We start from the raw sequence: 11295 nt of genomic DNA, 5'->3' as shown, positions 1-11295 counted from the left end.
CCCCGCCTGTGAAACTCACCCGTTAAGATACCCAATTCCCATCTAATATGACATTAGGTGCTGAATTCAATGTGGAAAGCTTAACATGTAGAGATTGGAACACATCATCGAAAGTATCCCAAAAGGTATGTGTTCGGTTCTGCAAGTTAAGGAGGTTGAAGTATAACTTCTCAATGGTTCTTTTGAAAAATTGCATTTGCAGGTGCAAGAAAGAAAAGGACTACCTATATAAGCATGAAGTTTAGCCGCTTCAAGAAGCTGGGACTTGGCTTTGATATGCTTATGAAGGATAGGGACACAGGCTAGTAAATTAGTGTCGAGCAAGAGTAATGTTATAAACTATTGTGCAAATTATCTTCATGTATTCATTATGAATAGAAAGGGTTCAATCCTTAGTGACACCCTGATATTCGAATATTTGAAACGTGTAATTTGCTAAGATGAAATTCAATCGTCACGATATTTCATCTATGCAGTAGTTTGTTGTATGTTATGACTTTGATGATTTGATCGGTAATTACACTAAAATGGGGGAGGTTTGTTGGACATTTTAGTGTAATTGATCTCTTTATTATGTTAAAATAAGAGTGCACGCTTGTTTTAATGTAATAACGAGATGTTCGGTTTAGGCAAATTTTGGAAGTTACATGGAAGTTACTAAAACTTCCATCAACGGTTGGAAGTTACATGGAAGTTACTAAAACTTCTATCAACGGCAGTTTTTAAAAAGAAATAACTTCCATCAACCGCCAAAAACCACCTGTTCTTTGATCATAAATAATCATTCTGGTTCAGAAAGCATAACGGGTGACAAAACATACAAGACCAAAAAAAAAAACTCTTAAATTATAATCTTCTGATTTTATCCGATTGAATAATTTTGGTTGAACCCCGAAATTTGATTCAATCTGAAAGTGTTATACACGACTTCAGATTTATCCAAGTATTATCTCGATTTTCAAATTTAACCAACAAAGTATATGTCTCAAATTAGACCAAACCAACCTGACCGGTTGTGGTGGCAGTTGGTGGCCTTCCCGATTTTGAAAATCTAGACCGGGTTAAGCACATAATTTCTTTAAAAAATCAAAATTACCAAAATACACACAACACAAGCTAAATGGTGTGTTTTTTTTATAAAAAAATTCCACTTAGTCTCACTCTCACAAGGATGACCCGTGTAGGGTTCTCTTTGCCGTTTCACTTTCACCCTAAATCTTGCCCCTTTTCTCTATATAACACATTCGAATGTGACTTTTGCCAATGCGAAGGGCTGAGGAGCATCACAATGTCATTGTTAGTCTAACATAGAGGTTGTATGTCTATTGTTCTTCACAGGTGAACATCTCCAAATCCCTGATATTTTATTTCAGAGTTTATGCTTTTTGGTTTTATTTGGCAATAACTTAATTTAAGGACTTTTTTTTCCATATGTGCGTCTTTGAAAGATGAAATTAAAGTGTTTGAACTTTGAATAATCAATTTTGCTATGGAGATATGTAGATCGATTCAGTATACGAATCGAATTAGACCAAACCAACCTGACTGGTTGTGGCGATAGTCGATGACCTATCCAATTTTGAAAACCCATACCAAGTTAAACACATCATTTTTTTAAAAAAGAAAAATGGCCAAAATATGAACAACACAAGCCGAACGATGTGTTTTTTGATTTGCACTTAATCTCTCTCTCACAAGCATCACCCATCTAGGGTTCTCTCCACCGTTTCACTTTCACCCTAAATGTTGCCCCTTTTCCTTCATGACATATTCCACCATGACTTTCATCAGTGGGAAGGCTCAAGGAGCGTCACAATGTCATTGTTTGTCTGACACAAAGGTTGTTTGTCTATTGTTCTTTGAAGGTGAAGATCTCCAAATCCCCAATATTATGTTTTAGAGTTTTTGTCTTCTGGCTTAATTTGGTAATAACTTAATTTAATGATTTTTTTCCATATGTGCATATTTGAAAGTTGAGATCGAAGTGTTTGAATTTTGAATAATCAATGTTGTTCTAGAGATATGTGTGTTTGTTGATTGCAATAGCTTTTATTGGTTCTTATATTATCATAATTTTTGTGATGCTAAAGGTTTCGTATTAGATATTTGGATGTTTCTACTAAATGTATCATATTGGATATTTGGATGTTTAGTTTTGGTTGCAATAGCTTTTGTTTATACTATAGATTATACTTGTAGTTCTTTGTAAGTTCGTATATCTCAATCAATGAATGTTGAAGTAAATTTTAGGGTTTTGAAAAGGTGGGAATCTTTTTTGTGCTACACATCTCATTGTCCTACATTCTAACCTTGTTTCTGAAAACTACGATGAAACTTTAAGCACATTCTCCCTTTTTAGTGTTTAGAATTTGAAACTTCAATTGAACAGTTTGCTTTGTTTGTTTTTCTTATGTAGTTTCAATCCTTTGTAATATTTCTTAAGAATACTACATTTTTGTATTATTTGATTTTTTTACATTTTGAAAATGATTTGCATAGTAGTCCATGATAAAAAGATGACTTATAAAGTTATTACAAAGTAGTCACTGGATGTTGACATAATTTTTAGGGGTTGATTCAATTTATTTGAAATGATTAATGTGAAAAGGAAATAGTTAGACAACATTGCATAATTCCATAATCCTTAATGAAATTATCTTATATTATTAGGTACTTTAAATTTTGGAGTGTGGATTGATTAATCAAATTATGTTAGTATGCGTGTGTGACACACACACACACACACACACACACACACACACATATATTAGAAATAATAAACTTTCATAAATGGCTTGTACATTAAGATCCTTTCACTTTAGCCATGCCTGGTCCAACACATTGAGTTTAACATCTTCTATGAAATCACTAGAATCCATGTTTGTTTCACATGTTGCCACTTCATCAAATGTTGTCAATGAACTTCCTTAAATGTTTTCAATTTTGGAATGAACTTGTCTTTCCTATCAATGTTGGCTACTAAAATTAGTCAAGACTATATTAACTCCTACCCTTGTCTGGGAAGGTTGCTTTTGTTGATGAATGGTGATTTTTCTCCCTTTGTAGGGCTAACACATCATGTTGGAGAAAAGTTTGGTGTGCCAAAAGATGGCTTTGGAGGAGTGGTTTGGCTAGGCATAGAGTAAGGAATAGAAATTTTGTTGTGAGAAATTTAACTAACTTTTGGGAGAGATGGGATTGGATCAGAATGTTTTGTCAAGTCATCAACACAGAGCACATTATCAATGTGTGCAACAATGTTTGATGCCAAGGTCTCTAGTACTCGTGAGTAGCTTTCCATAATGGATTTCCCAACATCCTAGAAAATAGTCAGGACAATTTGGAAGTGTAGAGATTAAAATTTTCAACACCAAAAATATGTTTTAAGCCTCATTATATTTCTTGAGTGTTGAAAGTTTTGATCACAACACTTCAAAATTGTAAAGTCTATTTTCTAAGATGTTGGAAAATCCATTCTGGAGTGTTATCACGAGTACTAGAGAGCTTCGTATCAAACATTGTTGCACATATTGATGTTATGCTCTATGTTGATGACTTGACAAAACATTTTGACCCAATCTCATCTCTCCCCAAAGTTAGTGTAATTTCTCATAAGAGCATTTTTGTTTCATACTCAATGTTTGCCCAAATCACTCATCTTAAACAATCTTTTTGCACACCAAGCTTTTCTCCATCACGATGTATTAGCCCTACAAATGAAGCTAAATCACCGTTCATCAATAGAAATAACCTTCCTTTGAGAGGGGTAGGAGTCAATAGAGTTTTGACTTATTTTGGTAGTATTGAGAGGAAAGAGAACTTTGTTCCAACATTGGAAACATTTGAGGAAGTTCCAACATCAACAACATTTGATGAAGTGGTAGCATGTGAAGCAAACTTGGAATCCAATGATTTCGAAAAAAAAAATATGTTAAGCTCAATATCTTGAAACGGATGTGGTTAAAGCGAAAGGATTTTGATGTACAACTCATTTATCCAAGAGAGAATATGAAATGGGTCTCCATCTTCACACTTTTATTCCTCTCCAACTCGCCCCTCACAACCTTCGCAGAAGATGGTAATGTCCCTCTTCTTCAATCTCTGCTCTTTTTGCCTCACATGTTTTCAAGTTTTCCTCTTTCGTCCAAAAACTAGAAGCTGTGGGTATGTGGTGATTCTCATTCATATTTTTTTTCTTTTCATTTTAACTTTTGTGATTCTAATGACAAAGTTTCTTGATGTTTTTTTTAGGAAGTTTCTTACTTTCTTTCTTTTCTCATCCTGCAACTTCTGAAGGACTACATGTTTGGTAAGACTTTTTTTTAGCTTAACTCCTTTTTTAAAAAAGTTATTCTATTTTTTTGTAACATTTGGTTTTTTTTCCCTAACTTTCGAAGGACTTGACGTTTGGTAGAACTTCTTTTGCTTAAGTAATTTTTTTGTTGATGCTTTCCCGGGAATTTTTTTCCCTACATAATAATAATAATAATAATAATAATAATAATAATAATAATAATAATAATAATAATATTATTATTATTATGTATATATTTTTTTAATTTAGATGAGGAAATTTGACTAATCTTTTTCCCTTCAGTGTTATCATATTTTGTGGTATGAAATTTTGGGTATTACATGCAGAACATAGTTCTGACCGGGCTGGGTTCTTGAAGCTCTCCAAGAGAATCGAGTACACAATTCGAGCTTGGTACCTTCCACAGTTTGAGGACTTGATGGTATCATCTATTTCTTGATTTTTCTTACATAATCATAGTTACCTTTAGGTTGTTGTGGACCCTTTATGTAATTTAGTTTTTGAGTTCTATTATGGAGTTCAGATTATGTATATATTTTTTAATTTAGATGAAGAAATTTGGCTAATTTTTTCCCTTCAATGTTATTATATTCTGTGGTATGAAATTTTGGGTGTTATATGCAGAACATTGTTCTGGCCGGGTTGAGTTCTTGAAGCTTTCCAAGAGAATAGAGTACAAAATGCCTACATAATAATAATAATAATAATATCAACAACAATAACAACAAAAAAACACACATTACCAATTGTTAGTGTCAAGAACATATGAGTTCCTTGACATACACTTGCAGGAAAAGAGAGAAATGTATGAGGTAGGAGAGAGAGTTTCTATTCTGCAAGTGTATTCCTTGCTTGATATGTATAAACTCATTCAACTATCTTATTTAATGATCAATTGTATTTATGCATCATTGTCAATGGCTGAAAAGATAAAACTGAAAATTACAACTCAACACATTACTTTCTGTTTTTTCAGAAACAAACTACTAACCAATTAACTAACTTTCTAACAAATGAAAACTAACTGATTTATCCACAAATGGATCAGGATTACTACAACACCCTCCATTAATTCTGATCCTCAATAAGCTTTTATCATTAGTTTACTTCTCAGTTCTTCAAACTTGGCTTTCTTCAATGGTTTTGTCGGTAAATCAGCAAGATTATCTTCTGATTTGCAGTAGATGAGCTTGATTTTTCCTTTGTCAACTTTGTCCCTGTTAAAATGATACCTAGTATCAATGTGCTTGTTGTTCCCATGATCTACAGGGTTCTTAGCAAGATTGATTGCTGACTTATTATCAATCAGTAAACAAATTGGTTCCTTCTTTTGAATCTTCATTTCTTTTAGCATTTTCCTCAACCACAGACCTTGACATGCTCCAAGGAAAGCTGCTATATACTCAACTTCACAAGTAGATAATGCTACTGGATCTTCTTTCTTCGAGCTCCAGGAGATTAGAGCTCCACCATACATGAACACATAGGCTGCAGTGCTCTTCCTGTCATCCTTGTCCCTCCTCCAATCTGAATTAGTATAACCAAGCAGATTTTGATTTGATTCATTTTGTCCAAAAGGTAGTAAGACTCCATAATCAGTTGTGCCCTTTACATACCTTAAGATCCTCTTTGCAGCCATCATGTGAGAAATCTTAGGTGCCTTCATAAACCTGATGTAAGCTCCATTGGAGCTTGTAGGCCTAGGATCTTCTTCATCAATGGATTCCTTTGCTTCTTGGAAGATAAATGGCAGCGGAATGGAGAAGGAAGAGAGAGAGGAGACGCCACTTCAAGGAGAAGATGAGTCTAGAAGAAGCTCACCACCATAGGAGGCCATGGATAAGAGCTTGGAGGAAGAAGGAGATGAATGAAGGGAGAGGGAGGGAAGAGCACAAAATTTTGTGCTCTAAAAGAGCTCTGAAATCTGAAGTTAATATTCAAATGATCCAAGTTGAAAAAAATGCACACACATGACCTCTATTTATAGCCTAAGTGTCACACAAAATTGGAGGGAAATTTGAATTTCAATTCAAATTTCACTTGAATTTGTGGAGCCAAACTTTGGAGCCAAAATTTCACTAATTATGATTAGTAAATTTTAGTTATGGTTCAGCCCACTAATCCAAGATCAATTCCAAGATTCTCCACTAAGTGTGCTTAGGTATCATGAGGCATGTAAAACATGAAGGACATGCACAAAGTGTGACTATATGATGTGACAATGGGGTGTAGTAAGCAAATGTTCACCTCCTCCTCTAAAATTTAATTGGATTGGGCTTCTACCAATTCAATTAAATTTATTTCCAACCACACACATCAAATATTCACTTAGTGCATGTGAAATTACAAAACTACCCCTAATACAAAAACTAGTCTCGGTGCCCTAAAATACAAGGGCTGAAAAATCCTATTTTTCTAGGGTACCCTACCTACAATATGGAGCCCTAAATACAAGGACCAAATATAATGACATCCTAGTCTAATATGTACAAAGATAAGTGGGCTCATACTTAGCCCATGGGTCTGAAATCTACCCTAAGGCTCATGAGAACCCTAGGGCCTTCTCTTGCATCTTTGACCCAATCTTCTTGGAGTCTTCTATCCAATGCCCTTGGAGGGTAGGATTGCATCAAAACCTGCTTATAATGCCAACACTATAAGCTATGTCAGGTCTTGTATTACATAAATACCTGAGTGAGCCAACTATTTGTCTGTATAGAGTAGCATCTGCTAGTTCTCCTTCATCATTCAAGCTCATCATTAGTCCAGTTTCAGCTGGAGTTGCAGTTGGATTGAAATTGCTCATGTGAAACTTCACAAGCAAATCAGCTGCATATTTACTTTGATGCATCACCACACCTGTTTTAGTTTCCTTGAATTCAATGCCAAGAAAATAGGATAGTTGGCCCAAGTCAGTCATTTCAAATTGCTTCATCAACAACTGCTTGACTTTGTTGATTTCTGACATGTTGCTCCCAGTGATCAACAAATCATCCACATAAAGGCACAATAGGATTAAATCTGTAGTAGTCTCCCCTTTAATATAGACACCATGTTCAGAAATACATTTCTCAAACCCAATCTGGTTGAGAACACCATCAATGTTTTTGTTCCAAGCTCTTGGAGCTTGTTTTATGTCATACAGGGTCTTTTTTAGTTTGTACACTTTGTCTTCTTCGCCATCAACTTGAAAACCTGGAGGCTGATCAACAAACACATCTTCTTCAAGAGGCCCATTTAGAAAAGCAGACTTGACATCCAATTGATGCATTGACCACCTTCTCATACTTGCAATTCCAACTACAAGCCTTATTGTCTCAATCCTTGCTACTGGAGCAAAAATTTCACCATAGTCCACACCTTTTCTTTGCAGGAAACCCTTTGCCACTAGTCTTGCCTTGTGCTTAACCACCTCTCATGTTGGATTCTTCTTCACTTTAAAGACCCACTTAACTGCAATAGGTCTTTTCCCTTTTTGGAGGTTCACAAGATCCCATGTGTTGTTCTTCTTAATTGAGCTCAATTCCTCCTTCATTGCTTAAATCCATTGAGGTTCTTGCAATGCTTCCTCTACATCTATTGGCTCAGCACCAGCATATAAGGCCAAGTGCACTAGGTCACCACCTTCAGTGATTTGATCATCTTTATAGACTTCATAATCTCTCAAACTCTGGGGAACTTGTGTCACTCTTGTTGACTTTCTCAGAATTCCTTGGTCAGGTGTGGCAGCTGTTACAACAACATTATTACCACTGTAATCTGCTTCAATCAAGAATCTTGCATTCCTGCTTGTAGACTCAGGTTCTAGCCTCCAGTTTTTAAACTCATCAAATTCCACATCCCTGATAATTGCAATTTGCTTGGACCTTGGATCAAACAGCTTGTACCCTCCTGTCTCATGGTATCCAAGAAATACCATCAATTCACCTTTCTCATCCAATTTTTGTCTCAACTAGTCAAGAATGTGTTTGTAGCAGATAGCACCAAAAATTCTCAAATGTTTCACATTGGGTTTGATGCCTGACCAAGCTTCTTTTGGAGTCACACCATTTAGTCTTTTTGTAGGACTTCTATTTAGCACATACACAACAGTGGAAACAGCTTCACTCCACAAGTTTTGTGGCAGATCCTTGCATTTGAGCCTACTCCTGACCATGTTCATAATTGTTCTATTCTTCCTTTCTTCTACCCCATTGTGTTGTGGAGTGTAGGGTGGTGTGAACTCATGCACAATTCTTGCTTCATCACAAAATTCTAGGAATTCTTTAGAGGTGTATTCACCACCTCCATCAGTTCTCAACACTTTAATCTTCCTAGAACTTTGATTTTCAATATAAGCTTTGTACTTCTTAAAGATATTAAACACATCTCTCTTTCTTTTGATCATATAAATCTAGGTCTTTCTAGTGAAATCATCTATAAAGGTTATAAAGTACCTGTTTCCTCCAAGGGACTCTACTTGTATAGGGCCATAAACATCTGAATAGATGATTTCAAGCTTCTAAGTTAATTTTATTGGGATAAACTTCTTAAAGGGCTTCTTTGTCTGCTTGCATTCCAAGCAATTTTTGCATTTCTCCTGTGGTTTGAGGAATTCCTCGTGCCAACTTATGCATTTGATCAAGATCTCTGAAATTCAAGTGTCCAAGCCTATAGTGCCAAAGCCATTTTTCTTTGTTGCTCACAACACTAAGACATTCATGCTCAAGTGCTTGTGTTCCAATTTTGAAAGTTCTATTTCTGGTCAATGGTGTTTTTATGATTAGATTTCTGGTTTTGTCATATACTAGCATCATCATGTCCTCCATAGTTATCTTAAAGCCTTTTTGAAGTAACTGACCAAGACTTAGAAGATTGCTGCTTATGCCTGGAACATAAAGTACATCCTTTATGCAAGTTTTTCTGCCATCTTTCCTCTGAATCAAGACATTTCCAATTCCTTCAGCAAGCATGGTGCTGTCATCTGCAAATCTCACTTTGCTTTTAATTCTTTCATCTAGACACACGAACCAGTCTTTGTGACCAGTCATGTGGGTAGAGCATCCTATGTCTTAGTACCATTGACCCTTGTCATCATGCGTTGTATTGTTTATCACCGTCAACAGGACATGTTCAGGAACTGAATCTGCTCCTTTTGCAAGTTGAGCCTCATCAGCAGGATTTTTATCCTTGTACCAGCAATCAGTAGCATAATGTCCCTTCTTTCCACAGTTGTAACAATCTACATTCTTCTTGTCCCAGGTCTTTTTTCCTCCTCTCCCTCGATTTCCAATATGTCCTCCTCTGTTGGAACTTTGGTTGCCATTATTTTTCTGATCTGAGTGCTCTCTTGATCCATGGTTGCCTCTTCCTCTTGAGTTCTTGAATCTGCCTCTCTTTCCTCTAGATGATTCATTTCCAGAGTTCTTTGGGTTTTGTTGAGCTTGAAGAGCTGTTTCAACATGTTTTGTATTACAATTATTCCTTTCTTGCAATCTTTGCTCATGGGCTTCGAGGGAACCTTGTAATTCATCAATGCTCATGGATTCCAAATCCTTTGATTCCTCAATAGCAACCACAATGTGGTTGAATTTTGGATTCAATGATCTTAATACTTTTTCAATAAGTATTAGATCAATGAATTTCTCACCACAACCTTTCATTGAATTAGTAAGAACTTGTAATCTACCAAAGAAATCTCCAATACCTTTATTCTCTTCCATCTGCAGCAGTTCAAACTGTCTCTTCAGGGTTTGTAAGCACACTTTCTTGACTTTGTCTACACCAGCATAGGCTTTGATCAACGTGTCCCAGGCTTCTTTCGCAGTAGTTGCACTTGCAATCTTCTCAAAGTGGGTATCATCAACACACTGATGAAGAATCACCAATGCTTTGCAATCCTGCTTCTTTAATTCTTTGAATCCTGCCTTTTGTGCATCAGGAGCATTGTCTCTTGGAACTTCTACACCATTCTCAACAATATCAATTAAATCTTGGAAGCCAAACAAGGCTTTCATCTGAACTTGCCACTTGCTGAAGTTCTTGCCAGTGAGAAATGGGAGATTCGCTGGAAAAGGGCCATTGGAAGCCATGGATGTGCTTAAAAATCCCTTCTTGATCGTTTCTTACTCTAGATACCACTGTTAGTGTCAAGAACAATGAGTTCCTTGACACACACTTGCAGGAAAAGAGAGAAATGTATGAGGTAGGAGAGAGAGTTTCTATTATGCAAGTGTATTCCTTGCTTGAAATGTATAAACTCATTCAACTATCTTATTGAATGATCAATTATATTTATACATCATTGTCAAAGACTGAAAAGATAAAACTGAAAATTACAACTCAACACATTACTTTTTGTTTTTTTCAGCAACAAACTACTAACCAATTAACTAACTTTCTAACAAATAAAAACTAACTGATTTATCCACAAATGGATCAGGATTACTACAACACCAATTATCATATGTAATTTAGTTTTTGAGTGTTGTTATGGAGTTCAGATTATGTATATATTTTTTAATTTAGATGAAGAAATTTGGCTAATTTTTTCCCTTCAATGTTATTATATTCTGTGGTATGAAATTTTGGGTATTATATGCAAAACATAGTTCTGACCAGGCTGATTTCTTGAAGCTCTCCAAGAGAATAGTACACAATGCCTACATAATAATAATAATAATAACAACAACAACAACAACAACAACAACATAACACACATTACCAATTATCATATGTAATTTAGTTTTTGAGTGTTGTTATGGAGTTCAGATTATGTATATATTTTTTAATTTAAATGAAGAAATTTGGCTAATTTTTTTCCCTTCAATGTTATTATATTCAGTGGTATGAAATTTTGGGCATTATATGCAGAACATAGTTCTGACCAGGCTGAGTTCTTGAAGCTCTCCAAGAGAATAGAGTACACAATTCGAGCTTAGTACCTTCTACAGTTTGAGGACTTGATGGTATCATCTATTTCTTGATTTTTCTGACATAAT

This window comes from Glycine max, chromosome 3 (genome assembly GCF_000004515.6).
Source record: "Glycine max cultivar Williams 82 chromosome 3, Glycine_max_v4.0, whole genome shotgun sequence".
NCBI lineage: Eukaryota > Viridiplantae > Streptophyta > Magnoliopsida > Fabales > Fabaceae > Glycine > Glycine max.
This window is presented reverse-complemented; position numbering follows the sequence as displayed.